Below are 21,731 nucleotides of genomic sequence, written 5' to 3'. Positions count from 1 at the left end.
GGTGGTTGGGAGGGAAGGACTAGAGATGCCTTCCTGTAGATGGTAGTACAAAAACTGAGTCTTAAAGGGAGTAATCACCTATTGTTCCCAGCATAAAACCATTGTTTTTCGAAAGTGGAAAGGATAGGAGTTGGGGCAGGATTCCTTGACTCTTTTTCCATTTATTTTTTTGCCACTTTTCCACTGACACCTCAAATTCTATCATTCTAGTTATATGTCACCCCTATGGCAGGACGATTGTTATCACATGCCTTTCTCCAAACTGATGTAATTGAATCCAAACACATAGACTTCAGGAAGATGTACAATAGTGATAGAATCTTTAAATCTAAGTGTGACTAACAGCCATCTCTCCTCTCGAATTCTTTTACAGGAACCTGAGATTATCCCTCTTTTTCTTTAGATAAGCCAAGGTTTAAAGGCAGAATCCAGGTTATTATTTCCAGTCTAAGGAATGAATCATTTTCCTTTTCTCCATTTTCATTTTCTATTTTCAATACAATTATAGTGGCCCAGTCTTTAAGTATAGAATGACATGAGGGCCCATAATTTTACGAAAACCAAGTTAACAAGTGTTATTTTTTTAAGAGTCCAATCCACCCACATGTCATTCATCAAAATTGGTGTTTGATTCTTTTTCTTCCTCCACACTTTATATACCTTAATAGTCAACAAATTCCTGAAGCTGTTTCCCACAAGGACATTTCTGAGAACATTGGAATGAGTTTGTATTTCTTGTAGACTAGGCACATTTCTCTGGCCAGCGTATCTGACAAAAGCCAGACGAAGGAAGCTGCCTGTGGGTTTACACCAGTATTGAGAAAACTCTCCTCTATCAAGGCCAGAGTAGCTGAAACAGGCAAGATTTTTCTCTCTAATGCAACCTCAGAGGTCTTCTTATTCCCTGAAGATCTGCAAGGGAAGGATCTGGCTGAAAGACTGATGGCTGCATTAATTGTTAGGGCACCTCAGAAGAAAGTAAAACAGATCATATGCCACATTGCCCGAGGGATCCAATCAGTAAAAAATCAATGAGAGAACAATCAAAACAATAATTTTACATCAAAATGGGATACCAGAGGAAAGAGAACAATCCGGTATAATGGGACCTAAGAGGAAGAAGGTAGGCAGTAAAAAAAAAAAAAAAAAGGTAGAAAAGAGAGAGGAAAAGAGGGTAATATGTTACTTAGGAAAAGCCCGGATGATTAAAAGAGAAATAAAGATTAGAGGTCAAGCTATTAGTGAAATAAAGTGATTAAATGGGAGAGGTATAATGGAAGAAAGGAGTAGTGTAATGTGAGATGGAGGGGAACAAAGCTGATGGATGCTGCATGGAGGAAGACAATTACCATGAGAGAGGTATAAAAATAGCACTATGTTAAGAGGTATAAGTGGGGACAAAAGGAGACAATGGAAAGAAATTGATTAACAAGGTAAGAGTAAGGGAAGATGCTGGCGGCGGCGGTGGCGGCGGCGGCGGCGGAGGGGAAGCTGACCTTCGGCCGCTTTCTGGGCCGCAGCCTTGGGGCCGCCCGGGGCCTCCCTGTGGCCGCCAGGTGGTTTTGGTGTGAAGATATCACCCCCGGGGGGAGAAAACTACCCACACGGGCCAGGTTTATGATGAAGAATATTATAGGAGAATTCGCTTTGTTGGTCGCCAGAGATATGTAAATGAAAACTTTGCAATTGATTTGATAGCAAAGCAACCAGTGACTACAGTGGAAAGTCGAGTGATATCATGTGATGGTGGAGGAGGAGCTCTGGGTCACCCAAAAGTATACATAAACTTGGACAAAGAGACTAAAACTGGGACTTATGGGTATTGTGGACTTCAGTTTAAACAACACCACCACCACTGAAACCAGTTCTCTTCTTTGGGCCTTGTATAATTCTCTGCATGTAAGGATTTTAGTATTTTGTAAAAAATGCTTATTTAAGAAACATAAGATAAGCTTTGTTTTAAAAATATTCTATGAATAAAATATAATTATTGTGGATAATTTAAGTTTAAAGTGACTTTTTTCCCCATGGACTATAGTTCTTGAACTGCATTATTTTTCATGGATGTATAGCATTCAATTAATCTTTTAATTCACTGACTTGCTCCCTTTCAAGAAAAATTAAACCTATCAGCAAATGTTAAAATAAAATTTCATTACTTTAACCCAAAAGTATGTATTGAATTATTGGTAATAGTTTAGAGATTATAAAGACAGCCTTATGTAATAGAAAGGGCACTGGATTTGGAATTTAAAAAACCTGGATTTGGCTTTCCAGCTGTGACGCTTATCAGTTTTGTGATCACAGGCAAATCATTTAGTGTCTCAGAACTTCAGTTTCCTTATCTGTAAAATGGAATTTCTTTCTTTTTCTTGTCATATCAAACATAAACATTTCAGTACCAGGAATGGAAAAGAAAATTGTAATTACAGTGTATTATTATAAGTAGCTTATATATGTGTGTATATTAATATACGTGTGTGTGCGCATGCGTGCACATAGTAGTTGCTTCAATATGTATTGATTGATCCTATGTATTAAATTTAACATTATAGTAACAAAAAAAAAACCCAAGGTAAGAATAAGATAGACTAGGGGGGTGGGAAAATCAAGGTTAATGGGGATAAAGCTTTTCATCCAATAATGAGGCAAATTCTAGCACTGCTGAGATTAGAGAAAACCGCCATTGCCTCTCTAACTTTTTGAAGCAAACCAGGAATGCAACAACCAAAAAAAATATAAATGAAGGATTTTTAAGCCTATTTCATATTTACTTTACTTAGAGACATGGAAGAATTTCTGTGAATTTTCCTTCAACTAAAACATACATATAGATTCACAGGAGTAGAACAAACAGATGAATACAAAACTAAACTCTAAAATCTTTAAAGTCAGAATACAGTGTTTCCTGTTTCTCTGGTATCCTCCTAGAATGCATAGGTGAGTGGGAAGCATGCAATAGATGAGTAATAAATGCTTCATGGATTGAGTTGAAGAAACTTTGGTCAATTAGTTAACTAGCTGACTCCTTATTTAGAACAAAAATATAGCATTCTTTTCTAGGACTCTGTGCATGAAGTAAGAATTCTTTAAAATTCTACTGTCTGTAGTCTTGACAAATAACCATTTGCTTAGACTCACTCTAATATATTAGGGTTTATTATTGGAGGAGGAAGGGCAGGATTTGATCCAAATTGTATTTTCATGTAGCTAACAGTATTTTATGCTATTGAGTACAATAAAAGGAAGGGATGTGTAACTAAGAGAATGAAATATTTTTATTTTTTTTTTTAAAATTGTTTTAGACTCAAACACCAGAACTCAAATATGGAACAGAGAAAAGAAAAAGAAACATAAGCTTAAATACTGAAACTTAAATACAAAGCAAGAAAAGAAAAAAAACATATCATATGCACAGCAGAACATAAGAGAGGATTCAAAATATATAGCAATAAATTTTTGTTTCAGGAAAGCCTATATGATAAATACTACACGTTGTGCTGAGAGCTGTCCATCTTTGCTTTCTTGTAAATTTTCTTTTGTTCCCTGCTGTGCACTTTTTACTTTGTTTTTTTATACCCCTTCTTCCTCAAAAAAAAATAGGCTACCATTAATTGTGGATATATTTATAGATATAGATATATACATACACCTATACATATATACATATACATACATATATAGACATATATTTCCCTAACAAATTCTTCTCCTAATCTTTGTTTTTATGTTTGCTCATATCTCTTATTTCTTATCTCTCATGACTCCTCTACTTTACTTCTACCCGCTACCTTGCCCTTCTATTATTTAGCCTATCCCCTCCTCCAAGGATGCCTCCTTCCTGTTCCCATAAATCTAAACACCATTCTGTAATCCCCTTTGACCTATTCCCTATGAAATATTATTTTTAAGGAAAAATTATGCAGATGGAATCTAAAACTCTAAAAGTTCAAAATGTTGTTTTCTATTAAAGACTCCATAAATGCAAATTAGAGGGAAATTAATCTTGATAGGTATTGAGAAATTTATAATTAAAGCTAACTTGTCTATCCATTACAGTTTATAATGCAGGCACTCTGATTAAGAGAGAACAAAAATAGTCCTATTTAGCACTTTTTAATTTGGTGGTTTCAAATCCCCCTTGATATCACTTTATTAAAACATTTCATTTCATTCATAATGTAATAAACACTTCAGAGAAGTTTCCATTAAGGAAAGGTAGTTGCATTTCACCATTCCATAAAATTTCATCTCATGATCTTTTTTAAAAGCTTCAGAATTAATATTTCCATAGGGTTATCATTATAGATCATTAGATTATGAATAAAAAAAATGATATACCAACCTTTCTAAACAAATAACTCATTGCAAAGGAGAATCCAAAAACAGAAGAGGAATTATGGGGGAGGGAAAGGAAACAGTTGTGGGTTGGGAGGAGGGCAAAAGACTGTTGTACAAAAAATAATAGTAGGGATAGGTAGTTCAAGCACAGGGGACAATTCATCTGAAGGAGCAGTGATGATAAAAGAAAGGACATCCCATTCATCAGATATTTGAGAATTACAAAAGAAGGAACAGCAAAAGGACCTTGTTGGTGAGATCAGATGAAAGAGTTATACTGTTTTCACAAGCAATCTCTGGGATGCTGCAGGGATTCATTCCATCTCCCCACCTGAGGAAGCACGTGACACCCCATGTCAGCACTAGGAGAGAAAGCTTTGTTTGCCCTGCCATCATTGTAATTCAATCTAAAAGCCATCAGCAACAAATGAAAGGATGCTAGAAAATTTGAAATTTCTAATATAAATTAACTATAAAGCATATTGCTATTTAATGGATTGAGTACTGAACCTTAACACTGACTAACTATCCATTTATATAAAAGTAAAACTGTCACTGGTGAAAGCTTTAGAGAAGACAAGAAGCATAATGTGGTTTTTTAAAAAAAGAGTTGAAAATATCCTAAGAACTGAGTTTGAGTTCTGACTCTGCCAGAGACGAGAAATCTGAAGCTATACTTTGACCCTGGACATCAGCACAGCTCCCCAGGGACCACCTTTCCCTTCAGCACCAGAGATGACTCACATTAAGAAACAATGAGAGACCCTCTTGACTTTAGAGTTATCAATAATTTAGAATTGGAAGGTATCTTAGAAGTGATTGAGTCTCTTCTCACTTTATACATGAGGAAACTGAGGCCCAAAGAGGCTCCATAACTTACCTAAGATCACATAGCTTGTAAGTAGCAAGGCCAGGATTTGAACTTAGATTCCCTCTAACTCCAAATCTAGCACCCTTTCTATCATGTTATGCTGCTTGAATATGGGTCTAGAGACATTTTACCTTAACCCGAGAACAATGTGAACAAACTGAAAAGAGTTAACTAAACTATATATCAATGACAATATTGTTTCTGATTGTACTTTTTGCTGGCTTTTACCAAAATACTTTCCACCATAATTTCTCCCTTTTGCTTCTATTGGAAGGATATCTTCAGTTAAATAGATCTATTCTCTTGATATTCCTAGAATAATTTAATCTCCTGTCTGTGTTCCTTTGTACAAGTTATCCTCATGTCAAGAATATTCTCCCTTCTCACCCCTGCCTCATGGAATCCTAAATTTCCTTCAAGTTTCTTCTTGGTGTTATCTCCTATAGGAAGCTTTTCCCTGATTTCAGTAGTCTTTAGTGCTCTTTTCTTCCTCAAATCATCTTTGTTTTCCTTAATCCCTTTAAATTTATTGCTAACAGTAATTTCCTTAAAGACAACCACTCTTTGTAGTTTTTATCTTTTCATCACTTCTACACAGTGTTTTGCATCGGTGGTACTGGATGAATACATGTTGAATTGATGTGAGCCTCAGTTTCCCTGCTTTCAAAATGAGAGAGTTGGAATAAATGATATTTTAATGTTTCTTTTGGCTATGGCATTCTGTGACCTCAGGTAGCTTTGAATCAATAGAAAAGAGTGCGTAGGGTAGGAACATATTTCCATGGGTCAAGAGCCTACTCCCCTAATTGAAAGCAGAGGAGTCTTGAAAATCTTCAGAGGTTTCCTCTGGGACTTATTGTTGCTACAAAGCTGGGGTAATATTTCTCTCTGAGTTTCCCAGAGGCAAGAGATGAACTGATCAAATAGTTAGGAAACTAGCAAATTCTTCAGAGAATTATTGGATCCTCCAAAGAATGCTTGCTTAGTGGATGTGTTCATCCTTTGGGTACTCACTACACATTTGTTACCAATTGCGATTATTGACTACTTCTTAATAAGACTGAACATGTCTAAATAACAACTCAGAGTTTAACAAGGACAACTCCATTCTCTTAGCAAAATGGTTGAAATGTTATTGATTTTTTCTAGGTTTTGCCTCAAATGATACACTGCTGATGATAGTCTTAATATATGCCCCATGTTAAATTGAAATTTTTATTTGAGTGTTATAAAACACTTCAGGCCAGAAAAGCTAACTGTTCTTTATTCCATCTCTCAATAAAATGTTCAACTACTATTCACAATACACATGTGAAAACAGTGATGAGACAAATTTTTCATTCTATGCCACTGGGGCTCTGGTTTAATTTAGACACACATTTAGCAACTGCTGAAAATCAGAGAAGAGAAATGCTATGACCCCACTAATCTTGTAAAAAAAAAACAAAGCAAAATGAAAAGGAAGTTTATGTTGATGTATTTCAGTGGAAATAGTAATGTATTTGGAATCAGAGAAGTCAGATTTTAATCACAGCTTTTTAAAAAAAAAATTTTAATCTCAGCTTTGTTACTTACTAAACTGTATGACCTTGGTGAAGTCATTTAACATTCGTTTCCTCAACTGAAAATGAGAGACAAGTCAATGACAAACTTTGATTAAGTGCTATAGTATGTGCCAGGTATTGTACTGGAAATACAAAAACAAGCAAAAATAAAAGTAGTCCCTGCCCTCAAGGAGTTTACATTCTAGTGGAAGCAGATAGCACATAAATGGAAGCTGACAATATGGGGGTTAGAGTGGGGAAATCTACTCAGTAGTGAACATGGTAGAGATAGTCCAGAGTCACAAATAAAATCAGGAAAAGAATGAGGACATCATTGACCTTAGCCCTTATGATAGAACTTTTGAGAGGAGCCAATTAATCAGAAATGAAGGCCACAGAGGCAGAGTGAACTTCCAGGATAAGGAAGTTTCTGTGGAATAGTGAAGAAAGTCTGGAGACTGAAGAGTAGAGCCTGGAGATGAATGAAGAAATGAGATTACTGAATTGGATAAACTACAAGGTTCTTTCCAATTCTTTTAATTTTATTAAAATACAGGTTGATAGCAAAATAGATTTAGACCTGATATTTTCAGTTAAATAGACAAGGAAACCAATACACAATAATATTTTGCAATTTGCCAAAAGTCACATAAGTAGTAAGTAACAGAGCTGAAAATTAGATATTTCAGAACTTGATATGGACTCTGAGGACCTGGGTTCTAATCCTGATTCTAGTATTAACTACTTATATGATACTGGGACATCTCTTCTCTATATCTATAACTATAAAATCTGTAAAATAAGAATGTTAGATGCTCAGGTAAGCTCTGAGGACACTTCTGGTTCTAAATCTAGGCTCCTAAAATTCTATGACTACCTGACTTCTCAGGTTCCCTTTTGCTTAAATTTATGATCCTGTGTGCTTGTCAAGGTTTCAGAAAAAATTTCTAGCTAACTCTTCTTGGAAGAAAAGACACGGTACAAAATGTAAGAATCCATGGGATTTAGACAAATGATCAGAAAAACAGATAACAACAGATTAAATTCCTATTATTCCTTTCCTTCCCATTTTTCTGGGACTAAACCTTAGACTCTGTTAAAATACAAAATCATATGCCACCTGGTGGATCAATAAAGTACTTATTACTATAATAGAAAAATGCCTTTTCCTGAGAACAATAATCTCTTCTAGAAAAGACTGGGCATGTAACCTATATTTGGATTAAGAATTTAAGCTCTGAATTCAATAATCAAAATAAATATGGCTAATATACACAGAACTATATTTTACAATGTTTCTTCATTAGAAGATGAAAATCTTACTAATTTTAATCCCAAATGGATAGAAATATAAAATTTCTATTACTTGTAAAATCCTATTGTAAGGAAATATTTTTTCAACCTGTAGGTAATATAATAAAAGCATATTAAACCTCTTAATTATTAATGTATTTCCTTCCCAGGCTTCTAGCTTTTAAGTTAGCATATTTGAATTAATTTAAAGTATTTTATACACAGTAAAATGCTGCATAATAAAAACCTCACATTTATGTAGCGCTTTCCATACAACAATCCTATGAGGTTGTAAGCCCAATATTATTATCATAATTTTATTGATGAGCAAACTGAATTTCAAGAGGTTAAATAACTTGCCCAATGTCATACAAATAAGCATCTGAGATGAGATTCAAACTCAGATCCCCTAACTCCAGGTCTAGTTCTCTCTCCATTATTCTGCACTACCTCCATAAATGTGAATTAACAAAAATTACCAATTCAACATTACCAACTAATTCCCACTATTTGTTGGCTCCTTGATTATTGGTTCAATCCTCTATCTTGGTGCTTATATCATGACTTGCAAGAAAGGTCATAGTTAAAGTATCATATGAGATCATGATCATGTGGTGTAGTGGAAATAGCACTGGGTTTGGAATCAGAGAAGTTGGATTTTAATCACAGCTTTGCCGGGTCAAGGGATCAAGACATCCCTTGTCAAGAGATCAAGAAGTCTTTAATGACTAATTCAATTTCTGATTCTTGTGTAAACTTTGGCCACTCCCCTTACTATTCTAAGCCATTTATTAATGGGACGTACATAGGTTAATTTGAAGAAAAGAATATTTCTCAAAATACTTTTAATAATAGCTAATATTTATGTGGAACTTTAAGGTTTGCAAAGTGATTTATGTATCTTACATGTCTCATCTCTTCATCACAATAACTCTGTGAGACAGATGCTATTATCTCCATTTTATAGATGAGGAAATTAAGGCTAGTAAAAGTTAAGTGACTTGCCCAAAGTTACGTGACTAATAAATGTCTGAGACAAGATTTGAATTTAGATTTTCCTGATTCCAGGCTTAACACTCTCTCCATTATGTCAATTTGCCTATTTATGAAAATTCTGTGATATTTAAAATGTCAGGAAAAAAATTCCTATTCCTTAAATTACTCCTAATCGTAAATTGGTAACTTTCACAAGTTCATAGGACATTTGGTATTAATAACATCCTAAATTTAAGATCTTGAGGGGATATTGACTCAATTCCCTTTCATTTTGCCAATGAAGAAACTAAGGCCTAATTAGAGTATCAAATAATTAGAGTATCAAAGTGACTTAATGACAGAACCAGCTTGAAAACCCAGATCTTCTTTAGATGCCAGGTGGAAATAATTAAAATTGTACTAAAAAGTTTGTGCAATTTGACCCCTTATAGTCAGAAGATATTTCAATACTGTATACCACAGTGCATGCACACACACACACACACAGAATACACATACAAACACACACATATATGTGTATACATATATAATTTAGGTGTTAAAATATTTTTTAATTCAATATAACTTTTTTAAAGATAGAATGAGGAGCACTAGGAGTTAGGAACTAGATTGAGATAAGCCCTACCAATTAGCTGTTCCTGAAGTAGTACCAAGATATGACTCAATCCAGTGAAGCAGGATGGTATTGATGGAAAAGTTCTGGTTTTACTCTGTAAATTGACCCAAGCATTTTGGAAAACATTTTAGAATTATTTAATAAATATGACTAACTTCAAGTGTTAGGTCAGTGATTCTATTCCTGGGTACTTACCCAAAGGAGGTCAAGAACAGAAAGGTTCCAAATAGTTACTAAAATATTCATGTTAACACTTTTGTGTGATGGCAAGCTACTAAAAACAAAATGGATGCCCATCTGTTGGGGAATGGCTAAGTAAACCGTGGGATACAAATTAACAGGTTTTGCAGAAAGAAGTAATGAACATGAAGAATGTTAGAGACCTGGGAAGATTTGTAATTGATGCACAGTGAAATAGGCAAGTTCACAAATATATATAATGTATGTATATATGTATGTATATATATGTATGTATATACACATATACAATGACTATAACACTTAAGTAAAGAAATCATGAAATGGAAGTTGAATTTTGAGTTAACTGAAAAAGCAATGTAATACTGGACTTTTTTCAAAGGAAATATTATTTCAGATGGCACAATCACAAATATACAAACTCCCTCAATATGTGGGAGGCACAATCACCTTCTCTCCCTGTATACTTTAGGCCCTGAGGAGGAGAAGGTGAGGAGGTTCATAACACAGCTTCATTTCTATATAGCACAGTCCTAGTTCCAAGTTCAAAACCCTACATTGGGTTTGAGTCTCAGACATTCTGGCTTCTCAGGGCTTCAATACTAGTCTGGTTTGCTGCACCATCCCTACCATACTGACTCCAACGCTGAATTTCTTGGGTCCAAGAAAATCACTTCTCATACCTGAAACTGAGGAAAAACAACACAGAACAGAAATAACGCTAGACCCATTTCTCTGAGCTGTTAAGTAAGGAAAGGCAAATCCTTCCTCTCTCACACATTCAGCTCGTGGTGTTCACAATGGATGCAGCAGAAAAGAGTCACTGAAAAGAGCACAGCTGAAAAGGACAAAGGGCTCACAGTCTTGCAAGTTTTAAAGATGAAGGAAACCAATCAAAGGGAACTACCTCTCCTACATGGTAGGGGGCACAGCAGGTTGCATGTTAAGGTAAGCTGGGCATCCTCAAAAGCCCTGTCTTATGAACATCTCCATGGTAGAACTGGGCATGGCTAGAAGCCCAGGTTGCACCATTAATGGTCTTTGTGAAGACATAATGAAACATACCTCCCTTCTCTTGGCAGAGGGCAGAGAACTATGAGGGTTGCATGAGGCATCTGGGTGGGGCAGTGGGTAGAATGTTGTTCTTATAGGCAGGAAGATCAGCGTTAAAATTCTGCTTCAGACACTTAATTAACTGTGATTTGAAAAAGTTAGTTAAGCTTTCTTGGGCTCAGTTTCTCCATTTGTAAAATAATGATAATAATAGCATTTTTTGCATAGAGTTATTGTAAGGATCACATAAGATAAAGTTCTATACAAATACCATTAATAATAATAACAATAATAAACATTGTCAGATACAGTCACAATATGTATAGTTTTTGTTTAACTTCTTGTCTTCATTATAGGTTGATTTAATTCAATTAGGGAGGGGGAATTAAGGAGGAAAATATCCAAAAATGTCAGTGATATAAAAACAAAAGTCAACAAAACACTTTTTTAATGGACCCACAGACAAGATAATGAAACATGCATCCTTCTTATTAGCAATGAGGCAGAGAATCAAATGGACTGAATGCTGTATATATACATTGTCAGATGCATATATTTTTTTGTTTCTGCTTGACTGTTTTCTTTTGTTAGGGCTCAATTCTGAAAGTGCAAGTTATATCCAGAATAACTGTGATGTGAAACAAAAGACATCAATAATTCCTTTTGAAGAAAAAAAGGTTGCAGGGAGTAAAAACTCTAGAGACTAAGGACCGGAGTGCTAAATGGCTGTTTACTTCTGACTACTTCTATTACCTTGAGCAAGTCACATACTATTATGGGCCTCAGGTTTTTGTAAAATGAAGGAGTGGGACTATATCTATAAATCCATTATATTTTACTATATATACATACATATATACATATGTATATATATATGTGTGTGTGTGTGTGTATGTATGAAACTTTAAATCCATTATACTTTATATATGCATGTGTGTGTATTTATCTGGATTAATTCCTCTAAAAGATATTTTTGTTTGTTTTAAGGGAAAATCCAGTCACAATTTAATGGGTCAAAGCAGGTTCTAGTATGGAAATACTCTCCACAGATACATATTGATAACTCAATTCTTCTATAATTTATAGAGCTATAGAGTTACTTGAAGCACTAAAAGGTTGAGTGATTTGCCCAGTGCTGTGAAAGGCTGGACTTGTACCCATCTCTTCCTTACTATAAGCCTAGTCCTTTGTTTAAGATATCGAGTTTCTTAAAGTTGTTATGTCATATGAGAAATTCATAATATTATAAAGTTATTTTCCTACTGTTCCATGTATGTTTCTTTAAGATAAGGGAAGAAGTCATAGGGATACATCCAGAAGGATTACCAAATACAAATCGTGTGAGTTCTTTGAGTCCATAAATTGAGTGTCTGAGATTGTCTTTTGCTGAGAAAAAAATGTTTGCTCTGATGAGAAAGCATATTTCAACATATTGGTGGATATTTTTTTCCCTCTAGAAAAAATTTTAAAGGCCACAGAAATATATCCAAAGGCATCCAATGTGGTTTTCTGGAGATACAATTGCCTTCTAAGTGAATTTTAGATGTCATCTGCTTCTCCTATTGTATCAATTTTTTCTCTTTCAAAAAGCCTATTCTCTCTGGTATCTCATAAGACTCTTAATGATTTAATTTGTTGCATACAGGGGAGAAAAAAGAGCAATAAGAAGACATAAAAGTTATGTTTAATGGGCCCATCATGGGGGTAGGGCATATTCACTATTTTTATTTCCTTTTGGAGCATTTTAATTTGGGCAATTAAGTCTAACATCTCTCACATTTTTCCTGATTACTTGAGGTCTGTGGTTTTGACCAATATACAATTCAAATGGGCAAATATTTAAGAAGCTAATGCTAGCCTCTGGGGGTACATAGAAAAAAATGAAGCAGTTTCTGCCCTGAAAGAGTTTATGTCTTTCCTCAAAATTTATTTTATTTTTGACATGTTTTTCTTTATAAACTTTAAGATCCAAATTTTCCTCCCCACTCGCTGTGAAAGTGAACTAAATGGTATCAATTATACATGTGAAATCATGTAAAAATATTTCCATATTAGCCATATTTCCAAATATCCACCAATATGTTGAAATATGCTTTCTCATCAGAGCAAACATTTTTTTCTCAGCAAAAGACAATCTCAGACACTCAATTTATGGACTCAAAGAACTCACACGATTTGTATTTGGTAATCCTTCTGGATGTATCCCTATGACTTCTTCCCTTATCTTAAAGAAATATACATGGAACAGTAGGAAAATGGTATCAATTATACATGTGAAATCATGTAAAAATATTTCCATATTAGCCATATTTCCAAAGAAAAGAAAGAAAAATAAAGTGAGAAAATTATACTTCATTTTGCACTCAGTTGATCAGTTCTCTCTGGAGGTGTATAGCATTTTTTAAATCATGAATCCTTTGGAATTGTGTCAGCTGCCAAGTCTCTCACAGCTGATCATTACTACAACATTGCTGTTACTATACACAATGACCTCCCAGTTCTTCTCACTTCATTTTGGAACAGTTCATGTAGATCTTGTCATGTTTTTATTCAAACAACTGCCCTCATTGTTTCTTAATGCACAGTAATACTCTTCCACCATAGCACTCCACCACAATCTCATGCCACAATTTGTTCAGCCATTGGCCAATAGATGAATGCCCCTCAATTTCCAATTCTCTATCACCACAAAAAAGCTGCTATATATATTTTTAAAATATAGGTCATTTTCCTTTTCCTTTGATCTCTTTACAGTACAGCTCCTTAGTAGTGGTATTGCTAAGTCAAAGAGCATACACAGTTTTACAGCCCTTTGGGAATGGTTCAAAATTGTTCTTCAGAATGGTTGAACCAGTTCACTACTCCATCAACAATTTGTTAGTGTACCTATTTTGCCTGATCCTCTCCAGCATTTGTCATTTCTAATAGGTGTGAAATGTTACCTTAGAATTGTTTTAATTTGTATTTCTCTAATCAGTAGTGATTTGGAGCAGTTTTTTATATTACTATAGATAGCTTTGATTTATTCCTCTGAAAACTACTTGTTCATATCCTTTACCCATTTATCAATTAGTGAGTAGTTTCTATTTTAGTAAAAAATTGATGCAATTCCCTATATATTTGAGAAATTAGACCTTTATCAGAGAAACTTGCTATAAAACGATTTTGGTATTACTTCATTATCTATAGTACCTTTTAGCAAAATGTCATTTCCCTGATTATCTCTTTGGATCAGGCCTATTTTTACTTTTGCTTGCTATACCTACCTTTTATACTTCCACTGAAGCATAATAGATTCTGTTTCAGCCCTTTATTTTTACTCTGTGTGTGTCCTATTCAAGTGGGTCTCATAAACAACATATTTTTGGATTTTGGTTTCTAATTTATTTTTTAATCTGCTTCCATTTTATGAATGAGTTCATCCTATTCACATTCATAATTATGATTACTGTGTATTTCCCTTCATCCTATTTTCTTCTATTTATCTTTCTCTCTCTCTTTTTATCCTGTCCCTCCTCAAAAGTCTCATTTATAGCTGACCACTGCATCCCTTAATCAGCCCTCCCTTTTATCCTCTCTCTTGCCTCCAGCCCGTGTCTTTTATCCCCTTTTTTCCTATTTCCTCATTGGATAAGACAGAGTCTAAAAAACAGTTGAATTGAGTGTGTGTGTGTGTGTGTGTGTGTGTGTGTGTGTGTAAGTATATATATGTATATATGTATGTATTACACATATACACACATATGTATTATATATGTATATATGTGTGTATATACATGTGTATGTATGTATGTATTCTTCTCCCTTTGAACCAATTCTGATGAGACTGCAGTTCATGCATTGCTTGCCACCACCAACCCTTTCCATTTTCACCTCTGGTTTAAAAGATTTTCCTTGTGTGCCTTTCTTATGTGAGGAAGCTTTCATTGTGCTACTTCTCCCTTCCCCCTTCTCCCAGTGCATCCCCAATAACAGTCAGTATCTAGTCTCACCTCATAGTAGCCTATAATATCTTCGTTTATCAAATGTCCATATTAGACTGAATTCATATTGGACTCCAGAGTCTAGAAATAGAATTCGTATTAAAGTGATAATTAGAAGTTAGGAAAAACTTAGAAGTCAACTAGTATAACTTCCTAATTTTACAGATGATAAAACTGAGGCCCATGAGGTTTAATTGACTTGTCTAAGGTCACACAGATAGTACATCAGAAATGGAATTTGAACCCAGGTCTTTTGATACTTTCTTCTATACTGGGCTATTTCAAGCTGAACTACAATTATCACAGATTCAGTTGAAGAACTACCTACCTTGAATGGCTGAGCCCCATTGTCCATTCCTATCAAAGAGGTAGCCATAGGTACTCCCCTTCTTTGACCGTTGTCCTCACGACCCATACATTCAATACCCTTACATTACTGATACTACCCCATGGTGACACCTCACTGAGATGTGTCTTCTTCAAAATTATGCCTCATCTCTTTGCCCTATCTCCCAGGTCAAACTTTAATTTCCTTAGTCTTTCTGTTTTATCTAGGTTTAGTATGCAGGGTGATTAAGCTAATCACTTTGAAGTATGAATAAATGACTAATCTCCAGCAGAGAAGAAAGCCACACTCCCATTGCCAATCTCTTTTCCCTAAAGATTTTGATATTTTTTTTTTAGGCAATTGGGATTAAGTGACTTGCCCAGGGTCACACAGCTAGTGTTTGGTCTGAGGCCAGATTTGAACTCAGGTCCTCCTGACTTCAGGACCCGTGCTCTATTCACTGTGCAACCTAGCTGCCTCTTCCCTAAAGATTTTGAAAGGAGATATATCTGAACCTAAACAAATCTCTAACTGGGAGAATCTTGACTAATGTAAAAAAGGCAACCAACAAATTTTAAGCAATATGGGTAAGATAGTAGGACTCTCTCCAACTCACAAAAAAATGGTACACTGTCATATTTGGCCTAACCCTATGTCATTCAAAAGTTTTTTTTCTGACTGAAGAAATTTAGAGAAAATGTTATCATTTCATGAATATATGACAAAATTTCAACTAAGTTCAAAACTCATTCTTCTTACAATCCTTCTTTTGAAAAAGTGAAACTGGAAATGTTTAGCCCAAGAGAAAAAAGCGTATATGTGTGTGTTCATGTATGTTGATGTAGATGTGTAGATAAAATATATAATACTGTGTGAATGTGCGTGTGTGTATACATACATACATACATACATACATTCTCAGAGGTGAAAAGAAAAACATTGTACAGGACACTTTTTCTGTCTATGCTTCAATTTTTTCATCTGTAAAATGGGAGTTAGGTCTCGGGTCCCTTCCAGCTCTAAATTTGTGATCCTAAGACATTATAAAAGATAAAAGCCCAAACTCAGTGAATTTAATTTCTTTGTATTGTGTCTGGAATTATGTTAAAGCAACTCAGCCTTCCTCTGAGTTTCCTGCTGAGTAGATTCAGTTTATTTGACATGCTGAGAAACACACCTTCATTTTCTGATTTATCATTGAGTAATTGAGAAAAAAATCTCTTCATTTGTTAACTGCCTGTGTTTGGTTTCTTTCCCAAAACAAATCTCATTCAAATTTTGATCACATGGGCTCCTCATTGTTCCTTTAGAAAATATTCATTAGAATGTGCCATTCTGCATAATTCTGATAATGAAATTCATTTAAGTCTAGTCTTGCTTTGTTGTTGAGTACCACATATATGTGTATATGCAGATAAAAACATGGTGTAGTGTAGAAGTCCAGCCTTGGAGTCAGAATACCTGAGTTCAAGTCCTGCCATTTCCCCATACTGACTATGTGACTCTGGGCAAGCCACATAACTTCTTTGTATCTCAATTAATCTTCCTTCTTTCCCCCCTTCTCTCTCATTTTGTCCCCTCTCTCCCTTTCTTCCTTCCTTTCTCCCTTTTCCCCATCCCTTTCTTCCTTCATGCTTCCTTCTTTTTCTTCCTCTCTTTCCTTCTTTCTTTTTAATTTCTCTCTTGCTTTTTTTTCTTTTTCTTACCTGTCTTCTTTTCTTTTTTCCTTTTACTATTTACTCATTTGCTAAATATTAAACAACTTTCTAACACTATAATCCAATAATTTCCAATCTCCATCCATTGGAGAAAATTTCCTCACTAATAAAATTACAGTTCTGGACCAATTTAGAGAGTTGAATCTGGCTTAGAATATGGCCTTGAACAGATGAAATCATACTGAATTAAATATATACATAATTATACATCAAAAACATAAATAGCATTTAAAACATATGTAATATAGCTTGGTACCAGGTAGACATCATGGTGCTTCAGTTTGGGTTAAAAATCTTTGCTCTATAAATTAACAATAATGGGGATTAAGATCTTGCTATTTATTTTTCAGAGACTGTGCTAAGCTCTGGGGATATAAGGAAAGAGAAAAAAATTGTCTCTGTCCTCAAGGAGTATACATTCTAGTGAGGGAAACAACAGATACATATCTGGCAACATATAAGATACATGTAGTATATATATATGTGTGTGTGTGTGTGTGTGTCTTTTCTAAGAGAAGCATTAAATTCTAATACTACGAGCAGTGTGGAATAATGGAAAAGACATTGCACATAGCACCAAGGGATCAGATTCATAAGTAGAATTCCATTACGGATGTTACCTTGAGCAAGTTTCCAAACCTTAGTCTTTTCAGTGGTAAAAAGGGAGAGTTGAACTAGAGGATTGATCACTCAGGTCTCATTTCAACACTAAAAACTACCATTGTACTAAAAATTTTCTTCTTACCATTAATTGTTGCTGGCTGGTGAGGGCATCTGCAAATTGAATGAGTTTACAGACCGTATCTTTCCAGGAGACGTCTCTAAAAGAAGAACAATGTTGCTGAGCTGGAGTACCTGACAAAGGAGGCTCAGGGAACAAAAAGAGGAGTCACGTCAGCAAGGTTTACAGCCTGGCTTTATTGTATAATCATAAATTTTGAGCTGTAAGGGATCTTAGAGGTCACTGAGTCCAATCTACTCCTTCTATAGATGAGGAAACAGAGACCTAGAGTCTTGCACAGTCACATAGCTACTAAGCATCTGAGGAAAATTTCAAATCTTCTTATCTTCAAGTAGAACACTCTAATCATTACATCACACTGCCTCTTCACTTTGCTTCACTGTCAAGTTTCTGCTCATGCTTCATGAAGGCCAGTTGTACAGAATCTTAGTAATCAATGCTGAAGAATTAGTTCATCACCATATTCAATGGGGCTGACCCTGACTAGTCATTTGGAACCATGATAGAAGTCAAGGACATATTCTGAAGTTGGGCAATGTATATGTGCTTCAAAATCTGCTAGACAGACAGCTTTAGTTTCTGACTCCAAGGAAAAGGGAGAGAAACATGCATTCTTTGGAGAATGAAAGACATAACTAGATATGGGCAAAGGTATCAGGCAAAAGAGTAATGGAATTCTTACCTTGTTGCATGTTTCATCAAGCAGCCTCAGGCCTACAAATGCATAGACAGTGCTAATTAATGTGCAGTAGTAAAAGGGAAAAATATCTGCTTTCATGACTGATGTTCTTCATAAGAATAATTGGCTCATTAACCTGAAATGAATCAACTCCTTTTCATTATTAAAGTCAAATAAATAGATTTCTGTATATCTTAGAAGGACAAACTATTACATAAAGAAACGTATATGCCACTTATTCATTCTGGGGAAATCTAAAATGTAAAAAGCTATTTAAAATGTAACCAAGATGGGAACAGCTAAAGATATAATACAAAACATATTCATAAGACAAGCCTTATACATTTTATGCAAGTAAAAGAATAAAACCTTTGGATAACCATGCAGGTACAGATTTTTTTTTATTCTAATCATTTATTCATTTTGAGTTTGCAAAATGAGCCACATCAAAATGGCTTCATTGCCCAGAATGGTATAAGTAATGAAGAGGAGAGTTAGAATCTAGAATTAGCTATGATCACGGACTCTGAGTCTATGAAAAATAACTAATGCACAATTGTAAGGATGGATCATTTCAGAAAGTGTCAGGTTTTCTGGCCTACGTTAAATGACCATGGCAAGGTTGTTTCCCAAAATTTTTAGAAGCAATTATGCTTCCCCTTGATGTTAACTCGGTCTGCAACAAATTGAGCATGAACAAGAGATTTTTCATTGTAACTGGACTCCCACTTTAACAGAACTCACTGAAGGATTCAGTTCTAAAAGGCTACAGTAGTAAAAGAAAAAAAACAAAAAAAACCCCAAATCTTCTACACTTTCAAAGAAAGCTTTCCAAAAGATACCTTTCTGTTTTTGTGGGAGAAGTGGTATATTACAGACACTGGATATTGTCTGACAAAGTCACTCAACTGGTTTGTTTTGTTTTAGGTGGGGGAGGCACTGGGGAAGGCTCACTGAGGGGAAGGCAGGGAGAATAATGTAGCCAAAAAATGACCATGATATAAGAAAAGAAAAAAAATCTCTTAAAAATGAATGAGGTTCCCTCTTTAATAATGACTTGAATAGTAAAAACTGTTGTTTTCCACTTCCCGTTTAGGAATACTACTGAAAGATCACTATAGAACTTACAATGCTGCCTGCTTTGGCTTTTTCTTTTCCTGAAAATAAGGGAATACAACATAGGCTTTACTTATATCTGTAGAGATTTCAATTCACAAAAAAAAACAAAAAAAAACAAACTACTGGGTTTTTAATAAACACTGATCCATATTACTAATAGTTGAATCTGCTTCTCTTGAAAAAATAGGACAGATACCCATCTGCCAAATATGCATTAGGAGTATTTCTGCCTGAAGGCAGGGAACAGAACCAAAGCCAAATGAATTCTCAAATTCCTGTCCAATGTTCTGTCCTCTGGTCGACAGAGGCTGAAAGCAACTGATACCACTAACTTGGAAGGAAACTGATGACTGATCTTAAAAACATATCTTAAGGCCATGAACTAATTGGGACTCCGCACTGTGCCTGTTTGGAGTCCAGTCCAGTTGCCTTTCATTTTTAACTTGATTTTGTTGGGGGGATTTGGAGGATTTTGTTAGTGCCTTTGGTGTGGAAAAGGCTTAGGGAGTTAAATAAACAATTTCCAACTTACTATAACAGATAATAAGATTCAAATATTGGAAAGTCAAGTGAAGTTGGGCAAGAGAAGGGCTATCATGTCAATTAAAAGAGTGGAACCAAATTGGGTAGTACAGAAAAAAAGTTCAGATAATAAGGGTTGGATAGATTCTTGAAAGAAAAAAAGGTTACGTTTTATGGAGATGAATTAAGAAGTATTTTAGGAAAAAAAAGAGGTATGATGTTGCATTGTGATAAACAAAAGAGTAAATCTTTCACAAGACTTTTCTTCATAAAGGCTATATGTCAACTATTCAATATATACATCTTATACAATATCTATCTATGTATCTATCTATCTAGATATATGTCTTTTTGGTTGGCAATAACCTTTTAAGACTCAGTGACCTCAGTGGGCCACAGAATGAATGGTTTATCAGAAACTGTATTAAAATCTCTTTTTATTCCTTGGATTCAAACAATACAGATAACCTTTCTGATTTTATTTTCTCATATGCAGAGCCAAGAATAATACATATAAATGCTATTCAATAAGAGATAGAAGCTGACTGGCTTTCTATAGTGCAAGTAATTAAACTCCTAACAAATCCTGCCAGTTCTCAAACACTCAGGAACTGATCATCCAGTTTGCTTCTCCTTATTCTGCTCTTGCTGCCTGCCTGGCCCTTGGCATTTCAGGACTCATTAGCACATATACCTAAAGGTAGAGGTGAGAAGAAAAAAGAAAAGTAAAGAAAATGGATCAATCTTGTCACTTTTTAATCACTGTTCATTACTTGTAGTGAGAGACAAAGGAAAAAGTTATTTTGTTTAACATTTCACATTGAGAAAGAAGGAAGGAGGATGGCTTACCAGCAACCCACAGGATAGGCTATTTGTAGATGTTTACTCACCAGATGAGCTTGGAATCACTTCTTGTCATTTTGGCTCATATTAAGATCACATGAACTTGGAGAGAAATCCGGAGAAATAAGGGAAAAGAAATAAACTTCTATGGCTTCCACCTTCAAAAACATTTCTTTTTTCATTCTCCTATTTTGATTTGGCTCAATGGATAGTTTTAGACATGTTGTCAAGAGGACCTGAGTTTAAATCCTCCCTCATGCAGTCATTAGTTTTGTGGCCTTGGGAAAATAACTTATCTGAACTTTTGTTTCCTTATTTATGAAAGGGGGTTAATAATAGCACTTACCTTACAGGGTTGTTATGAGGATTGGATGAAGTAATATGTATAAAGTGCTTTGCAATCCTTAAAGTATTACCTCTCTTATTGTTAGTGTTGATTTTTGCTTTTATTATTATTATTATTATACATGTTCTTAGCCCAAATATGCCAAGAAGAAATGGTTCTTATATTATTTTTCAGTTGAGCATGACATGTCTGTACTCTCTGCTACTGGGGAGGCTGAGGCTGGTACACCATTTAAATTAGAGAGTTCTAAGGTGCAAAAGGAATAAAGACAAATGGATGTCCTTACTAAGTCTCAAACAAATGTGGTGAACTGTTGTGGGGAGAGGATCTAGGATTCCTGCAGAGGGGTTAACTAGCCCAAGTCAGAAATGTAGTCAGTCAGTTTCCATGGCAATAAGCAATAGAATTGGATTCCTGAGTAGTCCGGAGCAAAATAAGGAGATCTAGTCTTCCAAAAAGAAAAAAAGAAGAAAGCAAAAATTAAGGTTATCATTCCTGTCTTCCATCACCCAACAGAAGGAGACTAAAGTTATGAATGA

General features: G+C 35.0%; 1 pseudogene; it reads left to right on the top strand.

Moving 5' to 3' along the window:
- The first annotated feature begins 1,449 nt into the window (after positions 1 to 1,449).
- On the top strand, positions 1,450 to 1,874 carry LOC114036400 (annotated as a pseudogene).
- The last annotated feature ends 19,857 nt before the right edge of the window (positions 1,875 to 21,731 follow it).

Source organism: Vombatus ursinus, unplaced genomic scaffold, assembly GCF_900497805.2.
Source record: "Vombatus ursinus unplaced genomic scaffold, bare-nosed wombat genome assembly UNPS02009835.1, whole genome shotgun sequence".
NCBI lineage: Eukaryota > Metazoa > Chordata > Mammalia > Diprotodontia > Vombatidae > Vombatus > Vombatus ursinus.
This window is presented reverse-complemented; position numbering and strand designations above follow the sequence as displayed.